The sequence below is a fragment of the Pecten maximus genome, chromosome 4, assembly GCF_902652985.1.
Source record: "Pecten maximus chromosome 4, xPecMax1.1, whole genome shotgun sequence".
NCBI lineage: Eukaryota > Metazoa > Mollusca > Bivalvia > Pectinida > Pectinidae > Pecten > Pecten maximus.
In genome coordinates, this window is record NC_047018.1 from 46,790,078 (window position 1) to 46,802,587 (window position 12,510).

Consider the following 12,510-nt stretch of genomic DNA (forward strand, 5'->3'; position numbering starts at 1 on the left):
TACTAATCAGGCCAAATATGGTCAAGATGTCAGGAGAAGCCCACTACACATCACCGAAGGCGGCACAGATTAAAGTGTTCAATTGTTTAAATGAAGAACACATTGAAAATTCTCGGATTATCAAAGCAGTTCTGAGGAGTTAAAATGTATTTGTTTTGTTAATGAGGAATATCATTACCATGTTAATGATAATTCTACCAGGAGTACCGCGAAGCATATAAATTTTATGTTTGTACTGTGTACAACAAATATAATGTTTTATACCAGATCTGATTATTATCATTATCAATGGCAATATTAATTTTTAGTTACTAATGCCATATGTTTGCAGTATGCGTTGACAAGATTGGGTCAAAAGGATTATAAATACATCTTCGCCTGGCGTCCTACCCTCAGTCTGTCTGTCCACCTGACGTTGTAAAACCTTCTCCTTCCATATTTTGCTGGGTCTAATTCATGCCTTTGTACATGGCTTAAATGATGGTCTTTGATACCGTAAAGCATGGAGCCAATCAAGTCTATCAAAATGAAAATGAGCCTCATTTTGAAAATTAACGTAACTTAGGTTTGAATGATTCTGTACAAATAAAGGACTGCTTATCTTGACAGTTGAACATAATATATTAACGCTGAAAGTGGAATTTCGTTTTATTTGAACTTATAATTACATTACCAGTGAAGCCTTGAACTATTGATTCCCTGTCCCCCGTACATCTGACCGTTCGTCTATCTGCTATTCCTTATAAATTTGTGAACCTAATTACTTCCTTCACAATTTTGCACGAGATGACTTTTAGATTTTTGCAACACAGTTTTTTGTTCGACGGATGTGAGTATGCCTTAGACATAGTTCAATTACATTATGAAGATGTGAAACGTAATGATATGCTTATTATCCAATTACAAAATGTAAAAAAATGTAAGAGATTGCGGGAGCAAGCAGAGGATTTTTTAATACGTCTAATAATTTCATTTATTTCATTTATTCGATGATGTAGTGTTCCATTTTGTATATATAAGAAGTTTATCATGCTATTTCTGCTGTTATAAACAAGTTGGATTTTAAGCATCTGACAAATTTTCTGTCAGCTTGGCATAATTTACGACGCAATTAAAGGATACCATTATATACCGATTAATTGCTTACTGCAGTTCACCCTCCCAATTACAAACCACGAACTAATATCAATCTGAGTCTCTGCCAAAATGATAAACCATGCGCAATCCAAATTTCCACTTTTCTGATTACCATTTCATTTTATTATAACATTTTACGCACTTTTAATTTTTAGGTTGATGAAAGGAATGCCTATTTTTTATCAATTTGTAGAGGTTATTGTAATTTAACTTATGTATATAAAATTAGTAAATTGTTTGTCATTAGTCAATTTTAATGAACTAGAATGGAATATCTTCCCTTCCTATTTCATAATAATTATGTTAAAGACAAACACATGTTTGGAAGATTTTACAAAAGCATTCATCATTTATTTGGAATTTACTCATCAAGCAATGTTTGGTAAATAAAAAACCTTGTACACGTAGTATGTAGAAATAATAATTATACATTCTGTTTAATGAAGGCGTTTCAAGTTGTTTGTTAATATAATGTTGTTGATATTCCGGATCACAATAGGCTTTAGCAGATTATCCATTTCCGGGGTTATTTGATTAGTGTAAACCGCAATATCAAGGATCGCTTGACAACACTGCAAAGAAATTGAAATCGTGAAAGAAAGAAATAGTTACCCTTCTCCACCCCTTCCATATCTGAGTTCACCTTAGGTTTCAAAGTTGTGTGTTATTTCTATTAAGTTGTTTCAGCAAAAAGGTCTATAGTTGACTGATTTACTTATTTGTGTCCAAATACCCATACACTTTTATAGATATAAATAAATGCGGCTGGACCAAGGAATTATCTTTATATAAATATGAAGGTTTAATGAATATTTACCAGAATATGTTTTAATTAATCAAACTATTTTTAAGAAATTGTTATTGAAATGTTTATTATTGCTTCATATGCATACTTAGCATAAGGAGGAGGTGATTGGTTGAGAGATGCACAAATTTAATCCTATTTGTAGCAGGTTTTCTTGAGTCAGATGTTCGAGCCCGCTGATAAGATTAACGAATCAAGATGTGTGTATGTTTTATAATTATTAGTAATTAGATAATCTACACTGGAAGCTGAATTTATTTCAAACCATCTCCGCAACAATTCGCTTTCTAATGCTTATTTGTTTTCTGTGTTATGATGACCAATGCTATTACATCTGAAATGTATGTTTGCAAATGTATATGCAAATGTATATATACCATGATGTTATTAGGGGACGTTTTTATACCGTCGTCTTAGACTTGACTCTTTAGCTTAAAACAATTATTTGCGGATTTGCTATCATGAACGATATTGATATAGTCTGTTTACTCTATGCCATTGACGTTTTGATTTTTCATTGCATCGTTTTATTATATGATCATATTTTTCACATTCTCCGATTAGCTAACAAAGTGTCACGTGATTCCAGATAAAAGTCTTATTGACCGGCTGTGAAAAGCAAAGCTGGTAAATATGCTTGTTAACTGGGTGTTTCTAAAAATGGGTTATTTATTAGATAGTTCCCCTTGGTATTTTCTACATTGTAAAATATCTTGAAGGTTTTTAAAAATTACTCGAAATAACGGTGACTATTACAATATTAGCTATCACAAGAAATACTGTAATCTTGTACATTTGTGTACATGGTTCTATTAACCTAAAAGTGATATAAACGTAATTATATTTTCTGTTTTTCTTAACTTTATAATTTCACACATTACGAAACTCTGCCTTTGTGCGTCATCTTTATCTTATAAACATAATTTATCTTATTGAAATATATTGTTGAAGTCAATGAAGTCATAAATTCTGATGTTTGAAAGCCATCGTTATCTTTATTCTTAAACTATACCCTTGGATTAATCAAACATGGTTGTCCTACTTAAGTACAACGTTTTATTACTTTACGGTCCATATAATCCCAGCCTTGATAAGGAGATACTGTTCTTTAGTAAACATTAATAGATAAAGAACATCTTACATTTTGTTATAATTACCTATGTGAAAAAGTGTACTTTATATCTGTACTGTGAAAAAGAAATATAATGGCAATAAAGTTGTATCAACTGAATGTTGTTTTCTTTGGGTTTTTAATCTCTTAAAAAACAACACTAACCAAAAACATTAATTTCATGAACTATTGCTGGAATTCAGGTCAGCAGTTGAGACATGTAGTCATTCCAGTAAGAAATATGATGCTAAAGGATAGATTTTGGGATGTTTTGTAACACTAACGAATACAACTATAAATACACTGTATATTCATTTGACAAAAAACAAATGTTTGGTTTGGTTCGTTTTGTGTAACGTCCTACAGCCAAGGTCATTGGAGGACGTGCCAGGTTTTGAAGGTGGAGGAAAGGCAGAGTACCATGAGAAAAATCACCGGTCAACGGTCAGTACCTGTCAACTTAAGATATCGAACTCGCAGCCCAGAGGTGGAGGGCTAGTGATAAAGTCGGAACACCGAATTGTTGACAGTAGAACACCCTCGAATTGTTGACCGTGGAACATCCCCGTATTGTCGACCTTAGAACATACCCGTATGGTTGACCGTAGAACATCCCGTATTGTTGACCGTAGAGCATCCCAGTATTGTTGACTGTAGAACATCCCAGTATTGTTGACCGTAGAACATTTCAGTATTGTTGACCGTAGAACATCCCAGTATTGTTGACCGTATAACATCATTGTTGACCGTAGAGCATTTCAGTATTGTTGACTGTAGAACATCCCAGTATTGTTGACCATATAACATCATTGTTGACTGTTGAACATCACCGTATTCTTGACCGTAAAACATCCCTACATCAATGACCGTCGAGAGACTAGTAACTTCAGAATTAAGTGTTAGTATTAGATGTCAAGAGACAGATATATTTATACTCAATCCTTTGAGATTGCTTGGTGGTTAGACATGCTGTTGGAATTAAGTCCCGAGGTGAGCCACTTCCCTGTATTCCATGTTTGAATTTTTACGCATAGTGACATATATATGCACTCATATATTTCAGTCGAAACAAAGTGTTTTGATAATTATATCGATATGTAAATACGTTTTCTTATCAACAATTAAGGATTGGGACTAGAACTTCAATTGTTTGCTTTATGCCCAAATTGATTCCAAATGGGTGACAGAAGGCACTGGGCATATGTGTTTGTTTTATTTTGAAAAAGCTTCAATAGACCAGATTTGAAAGAAATAATACAAAGTGTATTATTAGCACTTCAACACACCACTTAACACCGTGTATTTTTTATCATCTGTCTCAATACTTTGATCGGAAGGTTAGTTTATAACTGTGCTGGATTACATTGACATTGTGGCGTAGTTTTTGTCGTTGTTTGTTTTTCTTTTTTAAATATCACATCGCAAGAATATGCAACAATATCTATTTCTACTAGAAGAGTTACCTCCCTTGGCCCAGCGTTGCTGTTATGTTTTATCCCAGGACTTTGAAATGAAAAGCAGACGTGCCTCCGAGCGGGAAAGTTCTTGTTTATGAAATGGGTTTAATTCAATAAAAAAACAAGCCATATAATCAGTTATATTGACAGAACTGAAGTTTTCGGTCTATTGATTTCTCCCAGGTGATGATTACGTCCCCGATTGGTTGAGCACTTCCGCTGATAATTGTCTTAATTGTACACAGTTGCCGCTTCTGATTAACACTACAGGCTAAATCAGTCTCCATTCCCATTCAATCAAGAACGTCTATCGTATATTGAAAAAGACAGCCCTCTGTACAATTGACAGGTAATTGTAAAAGTATGCAGCTATTTCATATAGATCGATTAATGAATGGCCAGCGAAACGCAACTCGAGACAGTTTTTTTCTTCTATTTCTCATCTGAACCACCAGAGCTTCAGCTATTCAAACATAGGTACATCATCACGCAATCTACGACCTATGTATGTGTCGTATTAATATGTTCATCCTTGGGGTCGTTTTAAATTTGAAACTGAATATTTCGTAATCTAACTGTATAGAATGTCAAATTAACTGGTATTAAATTATCTAAACCCATCTTCAAATAAACGTGAATAAGCAAACCTTTAATCATGACATACTTTCAAATAAACATAATTAATTCTACCATTAAAATAAAACCAATTTATCATAACCTATATTGAATTAATTCATTACATTTGTACATTTTAATATCACTGAAGAAAACTTTTAAGTATTTTTACCTAGTCACAACTTACTTCCGCCTCGTATAACTACATAGAGTCGTTTTATAATAATCGTCATGTGTTTATATTGATTGAAGCTGTGTGCGTTTAAAATAGATATGTTCAATTGACCGAGCTTATTACAAGATGCAAATAAATTAGAATTCGGGCCTGAAAATCAACCCCGAATAAGCACTTGTTGTAATGAAAAGATTTGTGCAGTTTGAGTTTGATCGGCACAAGGGAACTTCCGATTTCAAACATTTACTATCATGGACCGTGCATGTTGTAAGAGTTCGAAGTTGGGCATCCTCTATGTCACCTCAATCTTGTTTTTTCCCGTAAATTCTTCTTATCCGAACGACACGATAATCCGTATCTCCCCGTGTACACTATGTACTGAACTTCTTTTTAACATATGCTTTCAATTCTTTTCTTTGATAATGAAAGCTATTTCCTAGACAGTTGGTCTGAGAATGTTAACAATTGCGCTCCAGTATGACTTAAAACTTCGATCCAAAATATACAAACACAAGAAAATCACCCTCAGTAATTCACGATTTCGAAATGTCTAAACTAAACCCCCAGGACCCGGATAGTTAAACTACGTACAGTAATAAAGTACTTTTTCGTCGCCGAATTAAATTCCAAACATGAGGACAAGCATGACTCATAGATGTTTCATTATCTCACCACTTATATCACCGGGCATTTTACCACCTCGACGATTATTTTGTTGTAATCACCATAAGCAAAAGCTCACATTTATGTAAGACATACCCCAAAACATATTCCTGACAGCAGCCCCTACAGGAATCGAACCAAGGTCCCCAGCGTTATGATCCTTGGCTTTTTTTTCTTTCCCAGATAAAAATCATTTTATTTTCCCCGTCAATGTGGTCCCGGGGGTCGGGTCCTCCATGGTTCCTCACAATGCATAAAACGTATTGATATTTTCATTTTCATACACTCTCTTACATTTTTACATTAATACATAATATCACACTCAAATTTCTTGTGTAGACAAATCAAAACATAATATGTATATCACAGTTACTTAATATGATTATATCATTATCAAAAGTAAAATACTTTATAAAAATTGCTCTTTGATGTGCATTAATGAAATTGACGAATATCTACATTGCCTTCTTTACACATAACGAGATTTCGTCTTTTAAAAATACAAAATCGTGCTACACTTAGAGTAAGGTTAACTATATAACTATTAACATTTTTTGTCCATTTCTCATAGTACCCAAGCAAGATAAGACGAATATTGTCAAAACACTTAATGTTGTTAATGCTCGCACCAAAAAATAACTTTACTTTCTGCGCCAAAGAAGCATGCTGTGTCAGTCGAGTAATATAGAACTTTTTAACGTTATGTGCAAGTCACGCCTTTATATAATGAGACTACATGTATATATGCGTTAGTCCTTCACGCCGGAAACTGGAAATGATACTGTCTCATCTTCCGTTATCTACATAAAATTTCATTTTGTGTGTCGTACGTCGTACTGTATATGATAATAAAGAAATGAAACAGGCAGAAAATATGTCATTCATTTTTTTCGGCATTAGTAACAACAATAAATATAACGAACAGTAGAAAGATGACAGGAACCGGAAGTGTTATTCACAACAGGAAATGGGCAGTGGGGCGCATGCTGGGTACTTACTGTGATCTTCTCTGAGTATTCGTGCTCTTTGCCTTCAGAAAAATACTGCGCACCAATAAAAAACAGAATACACAAGGATTTTGATAAATATTTTTAATAGCGTGTGGACCGTACAATGAAGGACAGGTGATAATCGTACAGGTATTTGTATAAATCGGCTATACTTACACATACATACCTTTCGGCTCTCTTCATTTCTTCAATAAAGAAAAATTATTGTAGAAAATAGTAAAGGAAAGATATGAAATAGACAGACAAACAATAACGAGAATAGTACAAGTGTCCGTTACACGTAAACAAACGTATTGATTTCCATGAGAAATCATAGATAGGGAATTCTGTTTACCATAGCTATTTGTCGCCAACTTAATACAGTTTAAAGTACTGTATACTGTATATGGTTGGTTATTTTCAAAGTCGTCAATGCTAACAGATGAAGTGATTTGTGTTTACTTAATTGTAACAATTCATTACATTTTCATTTTATTTTTTTTATCTTTGTATTTATTTATATTTTTTTTTTTTTTTTTTTGTGAATTCGTAACGGAAGCAAAAGTTGATAAATATATCACAATGTTGTTTTCAGTTTTAACATGTAACGAAAATATGTACACATATCGTCGTCGGACAGTGTGGACATGCAGGGGGACTCACGTTATTCTTCCTGTCTTGGTTTCCTTTTTGTTCATATTAGTCTTTGAAAAGAGTAAAGAAATTCGTGTACGTATAGTTTCTTTTCCTGTTGAGGGTTAACTACAATATTAGAAATCTGCATTAATTAGAAGTCAGTCAAAATCATTAAACTGTTGAAACTTTAAAAGCTTAAATATATCCCTATATCTATGATTTTTTTTTTCAGTTTCAAAATAATTTTATTGAACGAAAGTATAAATTTTAAAATAAAGATATTTGGTGTCCTCGCGCAGGAGGAGATTCATACAACATACACATATTGATACATTTGATTTTTTTTATCTTTATCCAATAAAAATTACAAAACACTTAAGATCCGGATTTTTCTTACCATACTTGTCTTAGTCCGTTTCTTATTCCTGGATAATGTCACATTAAATTGGTTTATGTGTAGCTTAAATGTTACAGGCATACAGCAGTATGATGTGGTACCCCTCCCCTTTCCTGCACTTTATACACTGGCACATACACTAATAACTTAGATCATCTTGACATCCCAAATTATGAGATATTTATGCAGTATTTAGATAGAATGCGTTTTGTAACATTTTGTGAAATATTTACCTGTTCAAATATATGTTTTTTCAAGCCCGGGAGATTTGTGCTGTATGCCAAGTCCGTAGAAGTTCACACCAGTCCAGGTTTAAGTCAAACCTGTATGACCTGTTTTAGTGAAATAGTGGGTAGTTCCATTTGTGCACAGGTGTGTTAACAAAATACATTGATTAGGAATACTTCTGTGTCCAGCAGGGCGCTGTTTTGGACCATTCGTTTTTGTTACAATTTTATTTTGACAACACAGGGATTGTATCATTTATTTTTGATGTGTGGTTTACACATATTCAAGTGACTACGTGATCAATTGTTCACATGTTAACAGTTTTGTAGCTAAATCTACACCAGTATAAATACAAATGAATATTCGTGTCAAACCAAAGGTTTTCAAGCCAGTGCTGCCACGGTACCAAGAGAGTGAAATGTAAATAAGACTATGTGGGGCCGACAATGTGCAAATCCAAATCGATGACACACATTACCCTTCAATTTTTTTTGTCAGTTTAGTGAAGTCAGAACACATCATCCACAAAAAACTGCCTTTTTCGTAATCATATCATAAAAAAGAGGAAGTGTTTGCCTGTTGATGTAACAACTGACAAAGTTCGTTTTTATTATTTCGTTTTATTTTAATTTTGAGCCGGATTTGCGACATTTCACAAAACAGGGTATTAAATATTTTGTTATTATGATTGATAATATCATGTACGTGATCCTTACTTTACATGTATATGTATTATAACTATTTAAAAATACGAATTAAACCACATTGTACCAACCAATGTGTAACCGTCTAGTATTTGCTCTTTTGCTGTTTGAATGGGAAAAAAATAGCTTGCCCTCTCTTTCTCCCTCTGAAACTTGTACCAGTGAGACCGAAATTTGAAGGCATTTTTCAATAACATATTTATTTCTTCATCATAATTGCTAGTATTATCCATCACCATGATTAAAAATACACGCCATAAATCTTCTGACATAGAAATCTATTTACAATTAATCACGATTTCTTTGGAAATTTAAAAATACCGCCTACATAATTGGCATTCGATAATTTAACCCGAGATCGAAAAATATTAACCATAATATTGATTTGCATAAACAACCTTGAAAATTGGCAAGGCAAATGAAGTCAGGTGTTCCGGAAATGTAAGTCTGTGATAAGCCTTATTAACGACACCCAACAAAAATAATCACCATGTTTGAAAACTGCTTATATAAATAGGAAAACTACCGTTGACATTTCGCGACAACGGAACGTGCGGAATACACCAATGTCCTTGGCCAACCTTGGCTCTGATCAGGCTTACATTTCCTAAAAAGCCTTGTCAGCTTAATATCAAATGTAAACGTCAATTATGTAGTATTCTTTCATATTTTATTGTTAATCGATATGTAAGATTTGAAATGATTCCAGTATTTTCTGACATTGCTCCATTTTTACCAGCAAAAGTTGGTACCATAACATTTGTTTCAACCACATATCCTTCTGCACGCAGAGTTGGATGTTAGCTGACCCTAGTCTGACACTAGTTAATCCTCATCTCGACCTTGTATCACAGAGGGCATGCAGTGCGAATTAATTAGTAATTATCGGCATTTGGCAGAAGATTCCATTTTTGTATAATGTCTATTTCTATTGTTTGAATGTAGTCTTTAAAAAGTGTTAACCATATAAATATATGTCAATATGCGTGAAGCATATTTCATACACATCTTGATGCATTATAGAAATAATATATACATGTATATGTTGTGTAAGTTTAATGATGGCCTGTAAATATGTATAAATGTATAAAATAAATCTTGCAATAAATCATATAAAAACTTAATTAAACAATTTGTTTTCCGAGACGCCTCTTTGTTATCAATCATTCACTATGGCTTAAAGAATCCAATGATTGCAGTAAGGCTTACTTGGTTATTTATTCTACCTATAACTGCATTTAATATAGTTGATAATGTGGATTTATTATTATCATTTAGTATTAATTGTTTTTGTTCCCTTTCAAAACTAAAACACTCATGGTGCATTATTTCATAAACGTTCAATTATAAGGTGGTAAACCGAACACTGGTCAAATCATCAAATTAAATTTTTAAATAATTGCTTGCATAATAGTAAATGTATCCATGGAAACAACTTCAATACTTGGAATCGACAAGCAACATACGTTGATGGATATGTAATGATAAACCAATTGAAGACCAGGGTGATATGAACCGGTGGTTCCCTATGGAGGGAGATAAGATTGGTAGACATGTTTATAAACAACAAAACGACACAATTACACCATTAGGTAGATTAATGTTGACTGCCAATTGCGAACTGTTACTCAAATAATTGAAGTATTTTATGTCTGTTGTAATTAATAAACTTAGGAATGTTCCTTCAAATGACATGAAGTACCGCTGTGTCATTACTTCTTTTATTATAGAAAGTTTTATGCTTATGGCCTTAATGATAGAGGGAGGCATTGACTTGACTTGTGGAAAGATTGCTACTTTTCTTTTCTTAGAGAATCCAAATTATTGATACGGATGTATGCAAACATTTAAACAGTTAATCCTGAATATGTATACTGGTCAGCTTGTATTCTCTACTCTACTCTACTTACGGTATTTAATTTATCGAAAAATATCTCCAGACAAATAATAAAAAAAAACATCTCCTGGAGACATATTTTCGGGTAATATGTAGGTTCTGAATCCTTGATATTGGAACATCAACACCTGGCTTTTAATATAATTTTATTATATAAGCTACACATGGCTATGCCATAAGAACTAACACTTTAAACATATGATGTATGACCATTGTTCACGCAGAGAAAAATATAACCTGGTTCAGTCGAAATTTGCTTGGCTTGCATAGAAATTAATTTCAAATACATTATCAAAAATATGAGTTAGATGAAAAATATAATCTTACACCCGTGGCTATTTCATATGGAATTTAGCTAAAAAAACATTGCTCAATAAGTTCGTGGCATATCGTAAAATGACTTGTTTTAAAAGTCTGTATACCAAAGCTGCACTTTTAATGCCCTTCATCTTTGTCATGTCCTTGTGTACCCGATTGATCTTTGGAAATGTCAAGTTCTTTAACAAATGCGAATCCATCTGTGACCTGTTTGATATTATGACGTGTACTTTCTGGCATCTATCCCAAGGATTAAAACAAAATCATTGATAGAAAACTGTCCTTTACGACTCTATTGTATCATCATATACGTATATTTTACCGTGGGAGTTACGTACCATCTGGTCAAAAGGCACCACACCGTAGTCCTGCTGTTAGCAGCTAAACCTTTATTGAATATTAGAAACCTACAAATAGACTTCAGATATATGTTGTGTATACGTAACACTCATAAACACCTTCATAAATAGTTAGGCTTCTGGTCAGACGTAGAGAGCACCGCGGTAGCCTGTTGATAATGATAATATTTTGCCTTAGAGAGATTTTGGTTTTTACAAGTGTAAATATGTCATTCATCACGCGGGTGCGCGTGATCACCCCTACGTCATATAAAGATTAGTGACCTTAAGTCTGAATAGTACTTAACCCGTTTGTCACTGTAGGAGACGGGATTTCGTGAAAGATGTTTGATAATAATATCTGTTATATTCAAGGATCTAAACATTAGGAAAATCAAAACAAAATCCTTAACACCAGGACCTGAGAAATATATATAAATATAAAGATATGGGAAATTTATATTGAAATATAGATAAAATATGACATCGAGACATGAGATATAAATTTAAAACATAAAGATATGAGAAATATATATAGAAATATAGATAAAAACATGATATCGAGACATGATAAATATATATAAATATAAAACATAAAGATATTAGAAATATATATATATATATATAAATGTAGATAAAAACATAACATAAAGATATGAGAAATTTATATAGAAATAAAGATAAAAACATAACATCGAGACATGAAAAGTATATATAAAAGCATAACAAAGATATTAGAAATACTTTACCCAAATATCGATGGATATAACACCTTCAGACAGGATAAATACAAAAATGAATAAAATGATCAAAATAAAAAAACAGCATTATATAAAAGATAAAACAGTCAATGTAATATGAGGACGTCTCACTATGAAAACAGCCTGGATTTATTATAAAATCATGTGTCTTACCCGGATCTGCGGGGTGCAAATGTGAAACTTTGAAGTAATTTGTCAAACAGTTTTCAGATAACAAGCTCCGGCAAATAAGGCATATGGCTACATGCACTAAAAACTAGACCTCAATGTAAAACAAAT